At 42.8% G+C, this 19,221-nt stretch overlaps 1 protein-coding gene across 2 annotated transcripts in view; it reads left to right on the top strand.

Annotated features, from left to right (window-relative positions):
• The first annotated feature begins 260 nt into the window (after positions 1-260).
• The window catches only part of slc1a2b (solute carrier family 1 member 2b), a 45,885-nt gene continuing 26,924 nt past the window's right edge, over positions 261-19,221 (top strand). Inside the window, exon 1 of one of the 2 annotated variants that reach the window (XM_067437143.1) lies at positions 261-517. The gene's annotated coding sequence lies outside the window, so the exon portion shown is untranslated. The remainder of the gene's footprint in view (positions 518-19,221) is intronic. The other variant, XM_067437144.1, reaches the window with a different exon arrangement.

Here is a 19,221-nt window from a genome sequence, read left to right as displayed (position 1 = left end):
TTTGCGATAACGTCTGAGTTTATAGCATGCTTTATTCCGCTCCTAACCGAGCACTCAGATCGCAGAACCTCAATCAATGAGATCGTAGAAATTCATACTAATTTGCCTCCACAGATTTACCTTCCTGCCTCGCTTTCCATTCTTCCATCTCCGACTCTAAATGCCTGACTGCACACTCAGTGCTGTTTTATATTTCAAAAAGCCATCCATGTCGACTAAAGCACCGAGTGCGCGTCGCGTCGGTGTATTGATGGACGCGAGCGGAATCCCTTAAGAGTGTGAAGAAGACAGGAGGGATGGCTGATGCGAGGCGAGGCGGGGCAGGAGGAGTGTAAACACTGCCTGTGTTCTCACTGAGGTAGTCTTCCTTCAGTGTGACTGTAGATGTGCTCGGAGCACCGGATTATCCCGACACACCGCTGAACGCGCTCCCGACGCGCCACAGCCTCACCAAAGCGCATGAGAGAGACCGAGCAGAGAGCGAAGAACACACCGACATTCAGCCGCTCCTCGACAGGTGAGAGCCGTGTGTGTGTGTGTGTGTGTGAGCAGCTGAAAATATGCCATTCATAGATTCATACTTGCACTGAGCTTTACTAATGTGGTCAGTCTGGTGTATTTTGAAATGGCATCTTTCTAATTAAATTAAGCACATAATCATAAGAAAAACGGGTTCTACTTAATATCAAGTGTCTTTAACTACTATGTACTAACATTTAAACTAATCATTTGCTACAATGCACTTGTTGTGTACAGACATGTTTTTCCATTGTACTTATATTTGATAAAATATCAGCATGTGATCACATCAGTGATGAACCCACCACAGTAAACCTGTGCTAACCTCACCTGTGTCCTCCTCAATAACAGCGCTAAAAGAGTTTACAACATCAACACCATAAGTGCAGCAGACACAGTACATTTCATAGGATATACTGAACATGTTTAATGTTTCATTGAACTGAGCGTTTATGATGCCGCTTCAGATACAGGCCCTCATATTCTCATAATAATCAGCCTAATAGTAGTAATGAAACCTAACCCTAACCCATAATAGTAGTAAAAGAGAAATAAATAGGAATGGTCAGGGTATCCAGTGGGATCTGGGGTTTTTCAGTGTTGGTTTTTCTTTATTTCTGAGCAGGACCGCTTGATTAATGTGTGATTTTAAGAGGAGTGTGAGAGAGCTTTCATGCAAATAATCCATTATACTCATTCTGCTGGAGTTCAAACGGCTCCTGAGTGGAAAAACGCTCGGTACAAGACCTCCATTCATTGTGTGTGTGTGTGTGTGTGGATGCATAATGTGCGCAAATGTGTTTACCTCCAGAGATCAGTGTTATTTCTATTCAACCCCATCAGCTACACAACCCAACGCTATTTTTGAGCTCATCTCTATTTTAGCTCAATGTCGCGTCACACTTTGATCTGAAACAGTGGAATGTGATTTCCTCCCCCGCTCCGCTCGTGTCATCTCAGTGCCGGGGGTCAGAGGTTAGCGTGAAGGCAGGTGTGATGGGGCTGAAACGAGCGCTGGGGGTTGGTGTGTGTCGAGTCAAAATCAATGTAAAGTGCATCTCAGGGAAATAGAGCGTGCTGTAAAGATTCGTTCAGCTGCGTCTGTTTGAGTTTCTGGATCCGATCGCCGTCGTAACCGAAGACTTTTCCGTCGCCGAGCGTGTTTGTCGGCTCACAGAAGAGGAAGAACTGAGGAGGCTAATTAAAGGGAAAAGCAGGATGCTGAGAAATAGAGGATAAATGGTGTGAGAGAGAAATTTAAAACAGCTTAAGGGGTGTTAGAAGTGAAAAGACGAGGGAAAGAAAGGCTGAGCGACCAATAAATGTGTGTTTTTGGGCTTGAGTAATCCTCCTGGGAAAACGCCGGCGCTGCCAAAGTGCCATCCAACTCCTTTCTCCGTGCGCTCTTCATCACCCCTTTCTTTCTTTCCTCTCTCCTCCCCCATCTCAGATAGATGTGGTCATGAGAACGGGTGAAGATGCTGCTCCTGCTCTTTTAGCTGTCAGGTCTCTGGAGATCATTCCCACCGCCTCTCATACAGGAGACCGCACACAATCACAGCAGGTCAATCCTTCCAGAGGATCATTCGGCCACTCCTAAAAATGAAGCTCCAAAGGGGTTTAAGGGCTATTTCTGCTTCGTGTGGAGAGCCTTTTGTGCAATGGACAGATTGCATGTATTCACGGTTTCTTTAGTGATTTTTAGGTGCTTTGGCCAAACCGATTGCTCTGTGTGGGGTCGCAGGATGATCAGATGTGGACTGATTATCAGCTAGATTAGACATGTTCCATACGGGACAATCAGCATGTGGCCATCACTGCGGCTTTTACACGAATTATTTGAAGACGTCCTTCATTAAGATACCGCTTTGATTGTCAGATCATTGATTGCGGTGTGATCGATGGGTTTGTTGACTTGTGTGGTTTATCGATCTCTCTCGGAGGAATAATGAACGCTCTGAGTTAAGATCCGTACGGCAGAGCGAGAGAACTTGGAGGTTTGGAGAAGAAGGCATTCGGCCACACCTTCTTCAACACACACACACACACTCGCCCAGAATAGAACAGTGTGAAAGTGTGAGATTCGACACTTGAGTTTGTTCATTGTGCAGCGATTAGCAAAGAAAGATTAACGTTCGGATCCATAAATCCCACATATTTCCTCTTCCGAGGACTGTGTTCCCCCACCCCAGCCCCAGATGAACAAACCCTCCACTGGAGTCTCTGGCTTTGTGAGCATCTTTGTGTGCACGGTCGGAGATCTCGGGCCATTAATTTCACTCTTGAGTATGTAAATAAGTAAATGTGTGGGAGCGCGGAGCTGTTACTCACTTGATCCGAGAGAGCTTTATCACCCTGGCTTCTCTGAGCGGACACGCATGAGAATCTCAGCGCCGCACACAATGCCAGCTCTCACAATGGCACCCTATGCCCATCTCCAGCGGCTTCCGGAGGGCCTCCGTCTCTGTCCGAGGCTGCTGGGGAACACAGGGGCGCGTTGTGTTTACCTCCGGCTGTGGCCAACGGAACACAAAACAATCCCGTTCATTGCCTGTTTGTCAGCCCTGAGGCTTTTCAAAGCCAGAGAAAAAAAGAGAGATGGGAAAACAATTAAAAGCCCCTCCTGAACGCGGCACTAACATTTTCCCAGCTCGGGGAGCCTGTGAACAGGGACAGAGCCTCTAAACTGCTCCATTATTCCTCAGCACTTGGCATGATGCGAGAGCTGCTCGAGTCTGAATGGACGAGTACACACAGAGAGTCTTTGTGGAGAGACTTGGCTCCGCACACAAGCGCTGGTTAATTAAGATCTATCTCTCTCTCTATCACTCGCTCTCTATCCTGTCTGCCCGTCCGTCCGTCCATTCCGTCTGTTCATCCAGTCTGCTTATCAATCCATCTTTCCATCCATCCATCTATCCATCCAGTCTGTCCATACTGTTTTTCCACTCATCCATCCATCCATCCATCCATCCATCCTGTCTTTCCATCCATCCTTCCATCCATCCATCCATCCAACCAGTCCGTCACTTTGTCCATCCTGTCTTTCCATCCATCCATCCATCCATCTGTTATCAGTCCATCCATCCAGTCAGTCCGTCCACCCATCATTTCATCCAGTCTGTCCATCCACCCATCATTTCATCCAGTCTGTCCATCCAACCATCCATCCAGTCCGTAATCTGTCCATCCAGTCCGTCCGTCCGTCCATCATCCTTCCATCCATCCATCCAGTCCGTCCATCCGTCCATCATCCTTCCATCCATCCAGTCTGTCCGTCCATCCATCATCCATCCATCCAGTCCGTCCGTCCGTCCGTCCATCATCCTTCCATCCATCCATCCAGTCCGTCCATCCGTCCATCATCCTTCCATCCATCCAGTCTGTCCGTCCATCCATCATCCATCCATCCAGTCCGTCCGTCCGTCCGTCCATCATCCTTCTCTCCATCTATCCAGTCCACTCATCAATCAGTCCAATATGAAGAAGGCTGTTTTGACTAGCATTATATTTCCATGATTTAGACTCAACAGTATTGCGTGTTGATATATAGTCACCAGTAGTGTTTAAAGATACTGAAAAACTTTTCGTCATCTCATCTTAGTCTAAATTTTTATCAAAATATTTCAAAAAGTTAACAAAATGAACACTACTTGAAAGCACAAGGACTGTCCTCATAAATAAAGGCATGGCCATTTGGATAAATGTTACGTAACCATCACATTGCACAGAAGCCAGACGTTTTGTAAATTAATTAATTTCATTTTGGCAAAGTTTAATAATTTCTCTAAACATGCAGGAAGCCATCCTCCAAAGGTTTTAGATGTTCTTATTCTCAAAAAAATTAATTCAAATCTCTGAATAATTACTTTCTTGTTCACACTTACTTTGAGTTTCTTATTCAAGTGAACTGCAGTAAGTTTAATAGTCTACCATGTGCACATTAACTGATGAGCATGGCTTGAGGATGAGTTGATTATCTGCAGCGAATCGACTCTAAACAGTCTTTCATTGAGTGAGCATCACACCTTCTGAACTACATCAACCCGACACCGTCTGCACTTCAACCCAATGACGCAAACTGTCCAATTAGATTAAAAATAAACAGAGTTCGATCAGTTCTTTCTCACTTCCTGCCTTCCACATCGCACAGCTTGCAGTGTAGACACGGTGTGAGGTTTTTCATTAGTTCATTTAGCAAACTAACAAAGGTTAGGATGAATTTTGCCAGTAAACCTTAATAAGAATAAATCAGTATGAGCTACTGGACCATCATTCAGTAATGAAGCTTTGAGGAAACTTTCAGAGAAGCTTCAGTCTGTAATACAGTGTCCAGCCTTGGTTTGGTGAACCCATGAAGCACAGACTGGTCACTCGTTCATGAAGAAGCCGTCTGACTGACATGTGAAATGACCAATCACAGTTGGGTTTGTTCAACCGACTCTTTTACAGTTAACTAAGAGCCTTATGGTCGGCATGAAAGGGAAGTTGTGCTCGTTTTTTATTCCCTATTGTGATGTATATCCAAGTGAAATGGCTTCTGGAATGATACAAATGTTGGCCAGGGCTTGATATCATCCGGAGGGGGATCCAGATCTGAATGTCTGTCAGTTGTGGAATATATTTAGTACTAACGCTTCTAACGCTTCTAATTAAAGAATACAAGTGCACATTAATTAAAAAATAATGAGCACTGATACATCATTTATAATTAACATTGCAGCATGCTGTAAAATAAATTAGAATTGTCCCTTTTGATTCATGTTGACCTGCGTTTAGTCTCTCAGGCTCCCAGAAACCCTTCAGAATCAGCCAATCAGATGGAGACTTCTGACTTCACGAAAGGCTTTCCAGTGTGTGTGTCAGACGTTTAGCACGTGTCGTGTGGGCAGTCTGTGACGCCTGAAGCATGATTCAGTTTCCAGAAGCTCTGTTTCACCCATCACTGCCATTATTATCATTAAAGGGTTACTTCAGCGATTAGCATATGGCTTTGTATCAGTAGAAACCCTGGAGTATATTTAAATGATCGTGCTGCCCCCTCTTATATCCCCCTGAGACGAGAGATTTATGCATTTTATTTCTGGAAAAATTCCTCTCGTGACGCAAATTGACGATATTTGCGTCACGAGAGGAATGTTTGCCCAGAGGCTAAAGACTACAGCCAGCAGAGGGAGCCATTTCCGCATGTTTTCAACTCGTGCATGGGGAATGGAGACCACACTCACAGCTCAGCTACAGGCATTAATTTAAACGGATGCTAAGCAATGTAAGTGTTTTAACTTCTCAAATTAATTTCTATGAAAGTTAAGCTTCCAAAGGCATGAACTGAAAACGCGTTGTGAATGTATGCCGCGAATGTGGTCGCGATTACCTCAGCTCTCATCACGAGAGCTCATCAACTCATTTATGACGTTAAATGTAATCTGACTCCTAATCTGAGTCTGCTGTGAGACTCACGCGGCAACTCGATCGTTATATTGAACACACGTTCAGTATTTATTTGTACTTTCTGAACTCAGTCGCTGTAATCAAGTAGGTGGCTTTGGGAATGGCCTCACAGGGCAGCGAAGCATTCTGGGAATTGTAGTCTTTCATCCCCTTGAGACAAAAATACATTTTCTGTCTTTTCTCAGTCTAGAAAGCACCAAATTCAAAAATAATTTCACATTTCTACTGCATTAATGACCCAGTTTAAATACAGATTCATCTTCCCAGCGCTGAAGTACCCCTTTAATACAAATAAAGATCACACATTTACTTTGTGACAACATGTTAAAGGATAATATGAAATAAGCCAATACACCTACTCTCCACTCACAAGCCACTGGAAATGAGAAACTTTGACAAAGTTTTAATAATAATTAAATTTAAACCACTTATTTAAGCTCTGACGTCCCCATAGGCCAGTTTTGAGTCGGTGTGTTCACAGATGAACATGTATGGTTTTGTTTTTCAGTATTAGAGTCACTGAGGTTTTGGTTATTAGGTAAAGACAGTTCGTTGGTCAATCAAGGCACACTGAAGCAAACGTGTGTGATTGACTCTTGTAACATGAACTGCAGTGCATCCAGCACAATGAAGAGGGTTTCTCTTAAAGCTTTATCTGTGGACATCTCTCATATAGACTCGGTAAACCCAGCCTCATCTACGGGCGATTTTATTTTCTCCCCGCAACTCAGTCTGAAAACCTGTACATTCATTTCTACTGCTTTACAGACTGGCTTATCCACCGGGCGCACAATTGGCGGGTATAACACGATGACAGATAGAGAAGCGATGGGTCATTGCCTGTTGATCATGCCTCTTGTGGTCTGATTGGTTGAAGGACTATCCGATTGCATACAGTCATTTGAATTATGCCCATTGATCACGCCTCTTGGCCAGTAAAAATACAGAGAAGACTCCCAAGATCAATGTTCAATCTTAAATTGAGCTTGGTCTGGTGATAACCAGACAGGATCTTTCATATATTTGGGGGTAAATCTTCGGTCTGTTAAATATTCACACCACCAAATAAGCAAGTGAAATATCACAATAACCCAGATCACTGGCTTGGCTGTCACAAAATGTAATTAAGATTTTTTACATTACCTTTATCAGGCAGTCGAGCTGTAAGTAGAGAAATTGCACTTCTTCTCTACCAGAAGAGCTGTTTGAACTGTGCAAAAATAATCTGCCAGAATTTGTCAGATTCATGAAATGCTGGCATTTTTTAAATGCTAGTAGGTAGTGGGTTGGTTGGTTGGTTTGTGTTGGCAAACTGACAGCACTGCATTTTGATAACACTATTTACGGGCAGACTTTGTATCAGGTTTCTTTAACTAGCATGTACTTACATATAACATTAATTAAGTCCAGTGTACTTATCGTGTTGAGATTGTATTGTGAAACTCGTGTGCTGTTATTGAGGAGGATGCGGGTAAGGTTAGCACAGGTTTACTGGTATGGGTTGGGTTAACTATGAGCTTGTTTGTGAGTTTTCAGGAAGGTCCGATTTATCTGCAAATGACTCTGAATTTACTCATATATTAATAGATGTTCCATGAATAAGGTTTACTTTATGTTTTTTCGTGTATTTTGTTCAGTCATTTTTACAACTTGTTCCAATAAAATGCTTGAAATGAAAGGCGGCGGAGGTGGGGGAAGAATCAATGGCATGTGTTTTAACCTGATGTCATGTGTTCTGGCAGTAAAGCAGTCTGTCCGCTGTCCACCCGTCTCAGTCCCTCTGAAGTGTTTTTATTGTGCTTGCCAAGGTTTGTGAGTGCCTGATGTCTGACCTCACCTCAGGACCACTGTTGGCTTGACTTGAACATAAACCATGAGACAAAGACTAACCACAGCGTTAGATTTAACAAAGCTAGACAAGAGAATATGGAAACATGAGCGCTAAGTGTTAGGGGTGTAACGATTCGTTTTAACAATGATTCAATTCGTATCACGATTTGAGGTTGTCGATACGATTTAAGGACAATATTGGTTCATTTAGAACGATATGATCCGAAATGATTCAGTGACTTGAAATCGATTCAGTAACTTTTTAGCCAAAAATTTAAATCAGTGTGGCGGATTTATTTCAGTCGAATCGAATCATTGTTAAAACGAATCGTTACACCCCTACTAAGTATACAAGGACTAATGACATAAGACACACCTGAATGAAATCAACACGGCTGAGTACCACATGACGAGACCATTAACCAATGAGAACCAGACACATGAGGCAATGGAAGCACACAAAGCCATTTAAAGGCAAATCTGCAACCTTAGCCGAGAACAGCGTGATCGTGCTAACGCTGCGGTAGACCGTATTTTTGAATGGATGTCAATGGAGGAGAGGCTTTACTATGCTGAATAAACCATGAGGGAATAGGTTATCATTTAATTGGCTGATCTTCAACATGTTTGCTCTTAAACATTAGTTTGGATTGAACTTTTTTTTAGAGTTTAGACAGGAAAAAATGCTGTTTTATAAGAGAAGTCACTGACTATTGCCCAACAGATGATCCAGTTCACGGCACTTCTCATTCATTTCTATGGTATCCACAAACAGTGATTGACTGTCGCACAACAATGGACAAACTACAGTGACGTCAAGCCTGCGATGTGATTGGTTATCAAGGCACACGTGATCCAAGTTAGCCGTTACGTTTTCTCCAATTTTAGAGCCACAAACCTTCATAGCTATCTCCCAATAATAACAGTCTGGAAGCACATGACAAAAACAGGAAGCATGGCTATGACAAATGACAAAATAAAAGACATGGACACATGATCTGAGACAGTATTGAATCGTTATTGTCATTATTATCCAGCTATGTATGGAATCGGCTAGTTTTGTTGTGAATTTGCTGTTTTTGAAACACTGTAAATCATGAATTGAATGGAAGAAACCTCTAAATGAAGGGTTTGGGTGATTTTAGTGCATTGTGATAGAAAGATTAGATGTGTGTGAAGAGTCTGGAAAAAGCATATAGAATGCACTTTTTATATTATATTCGCAATAAATGAGTACAGAAATGAAAAACGTACAGTACCCTCCAAAAACATGTTTTTCTCATGTTTCTTTGTTTCCATGCAGAAGTGTGAAAATGCGCATGGATGATAACAATTCAAACTAGCATGAGAAGATAAATATCCGGTTAGAGCTGCACTCAGTATATATAGCTGAGATTGACACTGGTATGAATATGAATGGGAGAAACTGTAACACCTAATGTGAATAAAGTCCTGCCTTCCAAATAACAAAGCAAATCACCAATCACCAGCGCCTCTGCCTCTTACTGGAAACCTTGACGCAAGCCTGAAATATACAGTTTTTAGATTTCGGCATCCCCAATTTAATTAGACAGGAAGTGTGCCTGAAAATATCTGCCGAGAGCATACCCAAGATGGCCAGCAAATGAACGGATTAGGGCAAAGGAGGGTGTTTTAATTGGAACCATCCATCTTCTGTCCTATTATTCCTCCCGTCCTGTTGTTTCTTTCAGCCTCTTTGTTTTGCTGAACGTTTGATCTTTCATGCTGCTGATTGTGATGGTATGTTCAGTGCGTGGGAGCAGAAGTGAAGGGTCGTCAATATTCAGCGTTTCTCCAGTCCGTCTCTGAAATCTCCCCGTGTCTGTATGGAGGTGTGGCGTACGAGACGCTGGGGGTTGGGCGGTGGATTTAATGAGCTCCTCAGGGGTTCGGACGGAGATGATCAAATGCTGCTCTTCAGTACAGTCAGATAACAGATGCTCTGTGTGTAATGGTGGCTGAGCTCAACAGAGCTGATCTAACGCAGTGACTGCCTTTACATGTGCACCAATGGGGAGTGACTGAATGGGTGTAGATTGCTATTGGTGGATCTCATTTGAGTGGCAGGTTTCCATGAGACATGAAGTCTAGATTATTTATTTTGTAATAAATTATTGTGATTGGTCAATCAAGGCATTTAACGGTTAGATATTTGCCAATATTGATCATTGTCAATGGAAACAGTTAGCCTGACAAGCCAGACCCACATTAAGATGTTTGGTCTGGAAACTCATCATTGACGGCTCAATCTGAGGGGCGGGATAAACGGTTGTCTGTCAAACTCCCTCTGCACGCGATAGGATAGCGCTACAACCAACCAGAGCAACGAAGGTGAAGCAGAGCTCGCTGACTGATTAAACATTCGCCGTATCCGGTCGGCTAAACTCCGAACACATCTTCCCTTTTTAAGAATGACTTCAGTGCCGTTCTTTGTTCTTTTCTCAGAGAAAAGCTTAACTCAAGTCTTCCAGAGTCGCGGTCAAAGCTGATTCGACAGACCGCCGTTCGCCAGTTTCTGTGTTTACTAGAAGCACGCAAACGCAACTCGACCGTCGTCATTATGGCCCCGCCCTCCGACTCTATACACGATGTGATTGGCCCGTCAAGAGTTTGGCGTTTACAGCTCAGAAGGGTATTGAGAGTTGCTAGACGACACTCGCGGCAGATTAGATTTGCTGTCACTAGGGTCGATGGCGACGGTTAGATTTCTAGGCTAGGAAACTATCCAGGTAACTGAAACTCATTATGCGGCTCATTATGTGGTCCTTTTGTTCTCTCAGGTGTAGCTCGCAGCATTATTCATGATCGTTCATGCCTTTTTGCATATGGGATTTTTAAAGAAAAAGTGTCTTTTACAAAATTCAAATCAATATATATTGTTTAATGTGAATGATTCTCACAACAGTTTGAAGCAGAAACTCTAGGCAGCAACATCCATTTGTCAAAAGTCTTGTGGACGCATAATTACTGTGTTTGACACGTAATAAGTTATATACTGTGCAGTCAGCCAGATATTATCTCAAAATAGACTTGATGATCCAAACCTCATTAGACTTCTTTAAGTGACTGATCGGCTGATTGTACATTATCCTATGAACCTGTGCATGAACCATCATCCATGTGTAGCTCTAGTACACACACACACACACACACACACACACACTGTGATCAGAGCGGAATAAATGGGATTAGATTTATATGTACTTGTTTGATGGCATTAAAATTGCAGTACTCCTCTTATTAAACCACGATTATGGTTTCTCTGATTATGAGCATTATTTCATTAACATAATCAGAAGGTTTACATGAGCCTTAATCACATTATGAGGGCACATAAGGGCAAGTTTGTGCGGTTTATGAGATGGGAGGATAACATCACAGAATGATTACAGGAAACCTCTAATAGCCTTACAATGCAAGAAAAGCCTTGGGAGTTTGAGACATTCCTGAAGATGTTTTGACATGCCCTGTCATTTGTGCTTACTTCAGTGGCCTATTTACACCGATCTGGCATAACATTATGACCGGTGAAGTGAATAACACTGATGATCTCTTCATCAGCTGTTAGTGGGTGGGATATATTAGGCAGCAAGTGAACATTTAGTCCTCAGAGTTGATGTGTGTGAAGCAGGAGAAATGGGCAAGCGTAAGGATTTGAGCGAGTTTGGCCAGATTGTGACGGCTAGACGACTGGGTCAGAGCATCTCCAAAACTGCAGCTCTTGTGGGCTGTTCCCGGTCTGCAGTGGTCAGTATCTATCAAAAGTGCTCCAAGGAAGGAACAGTGGAGAACCGGCCACAGGGTCATGGGCGGCCAAGGCTCATTGATGACCGTGGGGAGCGAAGGCTGGCCCGTGGGGTCCGATCAAACAGACGAGCTACTGGAGCTCAAACTGCTCCAGAAGTTAATGCTGGTTCTGATAGAAAGCTGTCAGAATACACAGAGCAGCTCAGTTTGAGGCGTATGGGGCGGCATAGCCTTTTGCATTGGGCTGTTATGGCAGCAAAAGGGGGACCAACACAATATTAGGCCATAATGAATGGACATCATAGGTCATGTGAATGGCTGAAGTCTCATTACACAAAAGTTTTAATCTAGTACTTTGATTAACCTTTTAAGTCTTGATATTGTTTTTTTTTGCCTCTACTAGAGCAGGTTTTCCTGCTTGAATGTTCATTATTTCCTCATATTCTCCATTGTTGCGGCTCCTCTCTTCCCAGTCTGTCAGTAACTCTGATTAGTTCCTGTCTCTATGAAGCCCCTCCTTCTGAAAGCACACTGTGCTCTGATTGGTCATCTGGAGCTGTGTGTTGTGATTGGTGTTTGGAAAATGTCCCGTCTCTTACCATAACCACCAGTTTCAACACTGACTAACTAACTCAACCAGGCCCCGTCCCTTTATTCTGCATATGAATTATTATAATGAGGAATACTGTGACATGCTTGTTCCCGGAAGAAAACTTAAGACTATAATGCAGGCGTTTCAGGAGTTCAGGAACACTGACGCTGATATAAAGAAGAATTCAGAGCTTTTTAAAGTCAATTCAGAGTCATCAAAATGTTGAATGATCTGCGTAGTTGTGGGATGCACTTGTGGTTTGGTGTAATATAGATATCTGTGCTACATCTCTTTCTGGTTTCTTCAGGCTGAGAGTGTACCAGGTTTACCTGTTAAACTGATCATGACATGAGATCGGACATAACTTCAGACAGACAGAGTAATTCATACTATTAAAGTGTTCTCATGATAGCCTGTGTGTTACCATTACACTATAGTGGAAATATTTATTCATGGTGCATGCTAGACTTCCATTAAAAAATATTTACAGTCTATTAATACATAGAAACTAGGGCATTTTTTTGGTTGACACTCCATAAACATTATGTTGAAAGCATTCCTGAGGAAAACCTTTGTGGAATCTGACAAAACACTTGGCACACAAACCAGTGCTCAGTAGATACGTGAGGAGAAATCAAGACAAAATAAATAAAGTAAATAAGTGAGAAAGAGAAAGACGAAGCATGTGAAAGAGAGAGAGATTGTAGCAGCCCTCGGCCCCTGAGGGCCCCTCTGTGTGCTCACTATAGATGAATGAAGGCCTGCTAACCCTTCAACCAGAATGATCTGTGAGCACATCATTACAGCTTGCGTCTGAAACCTGTGCGCAGCCCAGAATCCCTAATCACTCGCTCATTACAGCCAGAGCGGGCTCGCGCGCACAATGAGAGTGCGTCCATGCACACTGATGGAGTGCACATATGGGTCAATCATGTGCTTATATCTCACCTCACAGCACCCACACAGGATAACTGGCAATAACACGCTTATTCATTTCTCTTTCTATATATGGAGAAGAGGATGCACTGGTAGTTGTGAAAATTGGCTTTTCGGAAGTTGATGCTATACAGTATGTTATACTATGTTTGACTAAATTTCACAATTAGTATGTATGCAGTAATAATTATCATTTCAATATTTTTAATTATTAATTTTGTCTAAAATTGTTTATGTATTCTAAAGTGTTATCAGTTTTTTTTGTATATTCAGTGATTGAGAGTCCCTAAACTTCCCAAGCATGTTTCTGTTCTGCTGCACTAATCCAGAATATTCCTCTGGAGCAGAGCTGCTCAGTGCTGGTATTACATTGCATTGTGAGAGTTGGTGTGATTCAGGAATTAAAAGCAAAATGCTTTTTTTATTTGTCCTTTCTCTTTGTTTTGACCTGATGGGATGCACGTGTGTGTCCTTGTGTGTGTCCTCCAGCACAGATCTGACCTCTGTCTGGACACTCACTGTTGCCCCGAGTCTTGACCCTGGACGGTGTGTGTGTGTGTGTGTGTGAGAGAGAGAGAGAGAGTGAGAGAGAGAGAGAGAGAGAGAGAGAGAGAGAGAGAGAGAGAGAGAGAGAGAGAGAGAGAGAGAGAGAGAGAGAGAGAGAGAGAGAGAGAGAGAGAGAGCGAGAGAGAGAGAGAGAGAGAGAGAGCTTATGTCACCACAGTCGTGACTTTAACCCATACTGCCCGGTTAGGACACAAGGTTTATGATTCATGTGGTATTTTCTGTGGAATATCTCAACCATAGTTTGCTATAAAAAGAAAATCAGATTTGTGTTTGATTATGGATAACGATTTTAGTTGCAACATTTGTGATGTTTTTAATACATTAAATGTTTAAATGTTAGATTTCTACTTAAAATAAAATACAATTTCCCTTCATAATATTTTCAGACATTTTGACAATTGTGCATAAGCAATTACTTCTCAAAATATCTTGAATGTGCCAGTAACTATCTTCATGAAATAACATATGCAAGTGAGATGTGTCCTTCACAGCTAAATTCCCAGCATCACACCGATTCTGGAACCGTAATACTGGAATATCATGTGAACATTCCTGTAAATGTAGTTTGTCTCTCACTCGAGGAATAAAATGCATGCTGCAAAATATTAATGGGTAAAAAACATTCACTGCACTCTTAAAAATTAAGGTTTTTGCCATAGACAAACAATTTCTGGTTCACCATAGAACCTTACAGTGATCAGTTCTTAAAAGAACCATTTTTTCATAATGTGAAGAACATTTTAATAATCTAAAGGACCTTTTGTGCAATGAAAAGATTCCATGGATGTTAAAGGTACTTCATTAAATTATCAAAGCCAATAAAAAACTTTATTTTTAAGAGTGTGGGCAACAAGAACTATCAAGAGTCTTTTAACTGAAAGCAAACTGGCTGTGATACTATATTAGCACTGATACTATCGATCGGTTCTGCACTGACTAGTCTAATGAACTCATGCATCGTGCAAACCATGCTCTTCAATTACTGATTTAATAGTAGTGATGCCTCTATTTCAGGTGTTTAGGCGCTTTTCATCTATCTTTTACTCGTGTTATTATGTTACAAGCTGGAGAGTAGAGCTGTGTGTGTATGTGTGTGTGTTTGATTCAAGAAGGGCCAAAAGGTTGTAATAGCTGTCAGAGAGAGACGACGAAAGAAAGAGAGTCAGAGAGAGAATCTCTTTACTCTGGACAGTAGCATAAAATTGGGATAATCGCCATCAATTGTACCTCACAGTGGGCTGCCATTCCTGAAAGAGTGATTCATCCCGATAGAGAGCGGATTGAGCGAGAGGAGAATAGGTCCTGCCCCCCTCCGAGTCCATCCGCTGCTCTCCCACGGTGGGCATATGCATGACATCAGTGGGCTGAATGGGGCTGGCATCCTCCCGCATGGCTCTCCATGCCAGATTAAACCCAAAGGGAGGAAGAAGGGGGCACTGACACTTTTTGGGGAAGGACAAAAGCTCTCAGATGGGTAGCCGGGAAACTTCACATGGTCCTGGCCAAGTTAGAGAGAAAAAAAAGAGTGAATTCTCTGTTACCTTTCACTGGCCTCTTTTGGCATGGCATTGAGACACATCAAACACACATACCCACCCACACACACACTCATGTTGTGTTTTATGTTTTTTGGGGACTTTCCTTAGACATAATGATTTTATACTGTACAATCTGTATCTTCTATCCCCCCCACACTAACCCTACCCTTCACAGAGAACTTTCTGCATTTTTACAATTTCCAAAAATATCACTTAGTATGATTTCTAAGCTGTTGTCCCAACAAGGACAAGGATCTTGAATATTGCCATCTTTGTGGCATCCATATCCTTAGGGTCCCGTATCAGTCACTTTTGACGTTACATCAGAACTGACGCAATCGGATCTCACCTGAGAGCCCAATCACCTTAGAGTGGTTAGAAAACAAGCCAATGTAGGATTCGCATGGCAAGCCACTCCCTGTACATACAGGTACATAAATCAGTGTGCAATACTCACTCAGTTTTATTAACAAAGTTCGGGAGGAGCATGTTCAAATGATCTGCCTATAAATATGTAGCCATCTATGTTCCTTAACAGCTTTTCCTCACACTCGACTGATTGGGGCGGTGTTGAACTCTGGGTTCGAGCCATATTTGGATCTTGGAGCCCTCCCCTGGACAGCACATATGCATACTCTTTTACTCTACCTAATCATTTGTAAGTGTGAACTTGTAAAAAGGCAGGATTCCCCTCTGCTGTTACCCAGCCACTCGCTTGTGTGTAAAGCCCAACCGTGAGTCTGGATAACACTTTGGGAGACCGGAGGGTTACATTGGGAGCTCTTTCACTGGGTTAATCCCCATGGACCCCCCGCCCATGGACTGCGGAAGTTCTTATTACAGCGACCCATCGTGTCATAAGAATCAGATGTCGATAGCTACATCATAGAGAGTGCTCTTGTGGAGTTCGGAGGTGTTTGCTAATGCTGAATCAGATTGATAGCCATCCTTGCCCAGGCCTCTGCATGCCCGCACTCACTCTGAATGATTGAAAGTTTTGTTGAAAGACCGCCTCCACCTTGTGCGTGATGACCATCTTACAAATCCACCAGGTCAAAGCACTCATAATGCATGAGGGTAATTCTGAGTAAACGGGTAAATGTTGATGCAGAAACTGCACACGGCAACTGACCTCGCCAGATGATGTCCACCTTTCTGGTCCAGTAGTGCCATATTTGGCTAGAGTGCGCTTTCTTTATGCTCCCATCTCTCAAGGTGGCCTCTTGGATGCCGCTGTCCATGACATTGCCTAGCAGTTCTTAGCCATCAAGAAGCAGACTGAGTCAATCAAGAGCCTGCCCCAACATAACCTCTGCTACCAGGCAGCTGTGAGCTGCCCCTCTGCTGGTCACCAAGAGCATCCCCCTGTGGCCTCTACAGCAAAAAAGAAGTGGCCGAGCATTGAGCAACACTATGCTTCCTTACTCTAATCCCCCTATTCTTTAGTCACAAGGCAGGAGTCTGCAGTTTGAGGAAGTGATGCCTCCTAACACCTCCAGCCACTATTTCTCAGTGGTGCCAGTTTCTTCCCTTTGTGACAGAATGGCTGTCTCTCCCTCGTTATCAGCGCCACCCCATCCCTGAAATTGTCGCCCTTAGCCAGGTTCCTGACTGGTGTGGTTGAGAGATAGAGGAGGGGTGCTTAAATGAGGAGAAATGGTGGCGAGTGATGCACAACTGAATATCATGAATCCTCGTAGGTCTAGGAATGGAGCGCGGAGGCACTCCTGCACCGCCAAGGATGTAAGTTGCCGGACCCGCAGTCCGGAATGGTGATGCACGTCATGCAGCTGACAGGCTAGGATGCTGGGCCATTATTCCCCTGAGTTAACGTGGTTAAAGAGGACGAGCCGGACAGGAGAGAGAAGAGTGTGCGGCCGTTGGACCCCTTTTTATGTTTATTTGTGCTGATAAATGCCTCTTCCTGACCTGATGCCACACCCACTGTGTCTGTCATTTGCTCCTCCCACCACACCGTGTTTTGGGTACAAACAGGCAAGGCTGACTCTGTGTATCCCTTGCAGGGCCATTACCCTCCCATGGGGGATACAAATGCATATTTGCTCTCCAGGTGAGTTCCTCACTTGGCAAACACTGGATTGAGTTCCTCCAGCATCTTTTGGCAGTCAGGTGTTGCTGTGCCAGTTCAATAACGAGCCTAGTTCTTGGGTGCTCAGTCAGCCCCTGTACTAGGCTAGGTGCCCCAAATGTTGTGATTCCCTTTTTGGTAATCCCATATGTGTATTATTTCATGGTACGATTTCCCTGTTGGTAAACCTGTGTCTTTCCTTGGGCAGATTCCAGTCTGGCCATGTCTGTATTGGTATTGATGGCCACTACCCCAGTACCACCACTGAATGGCCGGGTCCGTGTCTCAGCTACCCTACAAAACTTAATTGAGTCAGTGTTGTAGCTACCTATATTCCCACATGTACGACTTCCATTGCAAATCTCACTCACCAGTGTGTATTGGCCTGTCAAAGTTGATTGGGCTCAAGTTCTGACATAACATCTCCGTTCCCTCCTTCAGGGAACTGGGGTTGCTTTAGTAACTGAAACTTTACCTGAGCCACACACACACATACACTCACACACACTCTGTATTTCACCTATAATGCCTGTTGAGGAATTGTAACTCAAGGGAGTCTGTCAAATCGCAGTCATCTGATGTCTGGCATACTCACTCATTGCAGACCTATTGAAGTCTAAAAAATTACAGACAGGACAATTACACTCTTAAAAATGTTTTGTTATTCGTTATTTCGATATTAAAATGTTATTCACACTAAGAAAAAAAAATAGTGCTTATAAGGTCTCTTAGGGAACCAAAAATTCACAATCTTAAAATAAAGATTAGAAAAGAGGGTTTGAGTTGAATGCCACAGAAGAACAATTCTGGTTCCCCAAAGAACATTTCAGTGAACCTTTCAAAGATTCCACTTATTATCTGTAAAGCGATTTGAGTAGATTCAACCAGAGAAAGCGCTACAAGTAAGGCCTGTTAAAATAGTATTTCTTCTTGGTCTTCATAATGCTAGCTAGGCCAGTTGATCAGACATTCCTGTATTTTGAGAGACTGTAGAAATGGTGAATCCTGAAATGTATCTTGAATCCTTTGGGTGGGAGTGTCAGAATAATCTCATTGTTCCACGGCTGGGATTGAATTTCAGATGAATCCCAGTTCAGTCAGGCTTGTGTATTCTGTACACTTACCAATAGGCAATTCATTCTGAGTCCGCTCAGGTTTGTTTGTATAGTGCTTTTCAAAGGGCACAACATTCCAGAGCAACTTAACAGTTCATGTCTTAATGCCTTAAAGATGCTGATGATCAATGGGTTGACAAATTATGCAGCTGTATGGTATATGTGCTATTCCTTCAGTGGTTAAGACTGAAAGGTGTTCACTTCTGAGAGTGACAAAGAAATCTAATATTTTTAACGCTAGCTAATTTTTGTGTGGTTTCTTCACTTATTCATTCAGCATAACATTTGGTAATGAATGTTACTTTTTCGGTGACTTGTTTGTTTGCAGTATTATGTATATGAGGGTGCCCCTTAAGGTGCATTCGCCAGAGTTTAGTTCAAGTTCACAATGACTAGACATGACAGATGTGGCCCTGCTGTTGTTTTTACCTTTTATCTCACGGCTGGATGGTCATCACTGCGCATTGCTAAAATGGTATGGAGATTTTCCTGTTATCACAAACTAGTGTTTTTTTTCTTCTTTAAAGGTAAAGATTTTAAGGGGAATAGGGTGGCCACTTCTGAATGGGACACATCTGTTGTTTGAAATGATGTCTCTCACACTCACATGTCTAGTGCACATCCTTTCTGTTCTAAATAACTGGACAGAAACAACCAAAAGTGAAGCCCTCAACATCAGGCGTGACCTTATGAACAACTCATTCCAGTCAGGCCTGTCACAGTTATTTAATGATCATATGTAGAGAATCTCAATATTTCATTTGTATATGTTTTACATAATACAAGTGGCTTTACAAGAGTTAAAGGGGAAAACTG

The sequence above is a fragment of the Pseudorasbora parva genome, chromosome 25 (genome assembly GCF_024679245.1).
Source record: "Pseudorasbora parva isolate DD20220531a chromosome 25, ASM2467924v1, whole genome shotgun sequence".
In the NCBI taxonomy this organism is placed as follows: Eukaryota; Metazoa; Chordata; class Actinopteri; order Cypriniformes; family Gobionidae; genus Pseudorasbora; species Pseudorasbora parva.
The sequence above is the reverse complement of the archived record's forward strand: the minus strand, read 5'-3'. Positions and strand labels throughout refer to the sequence as shown.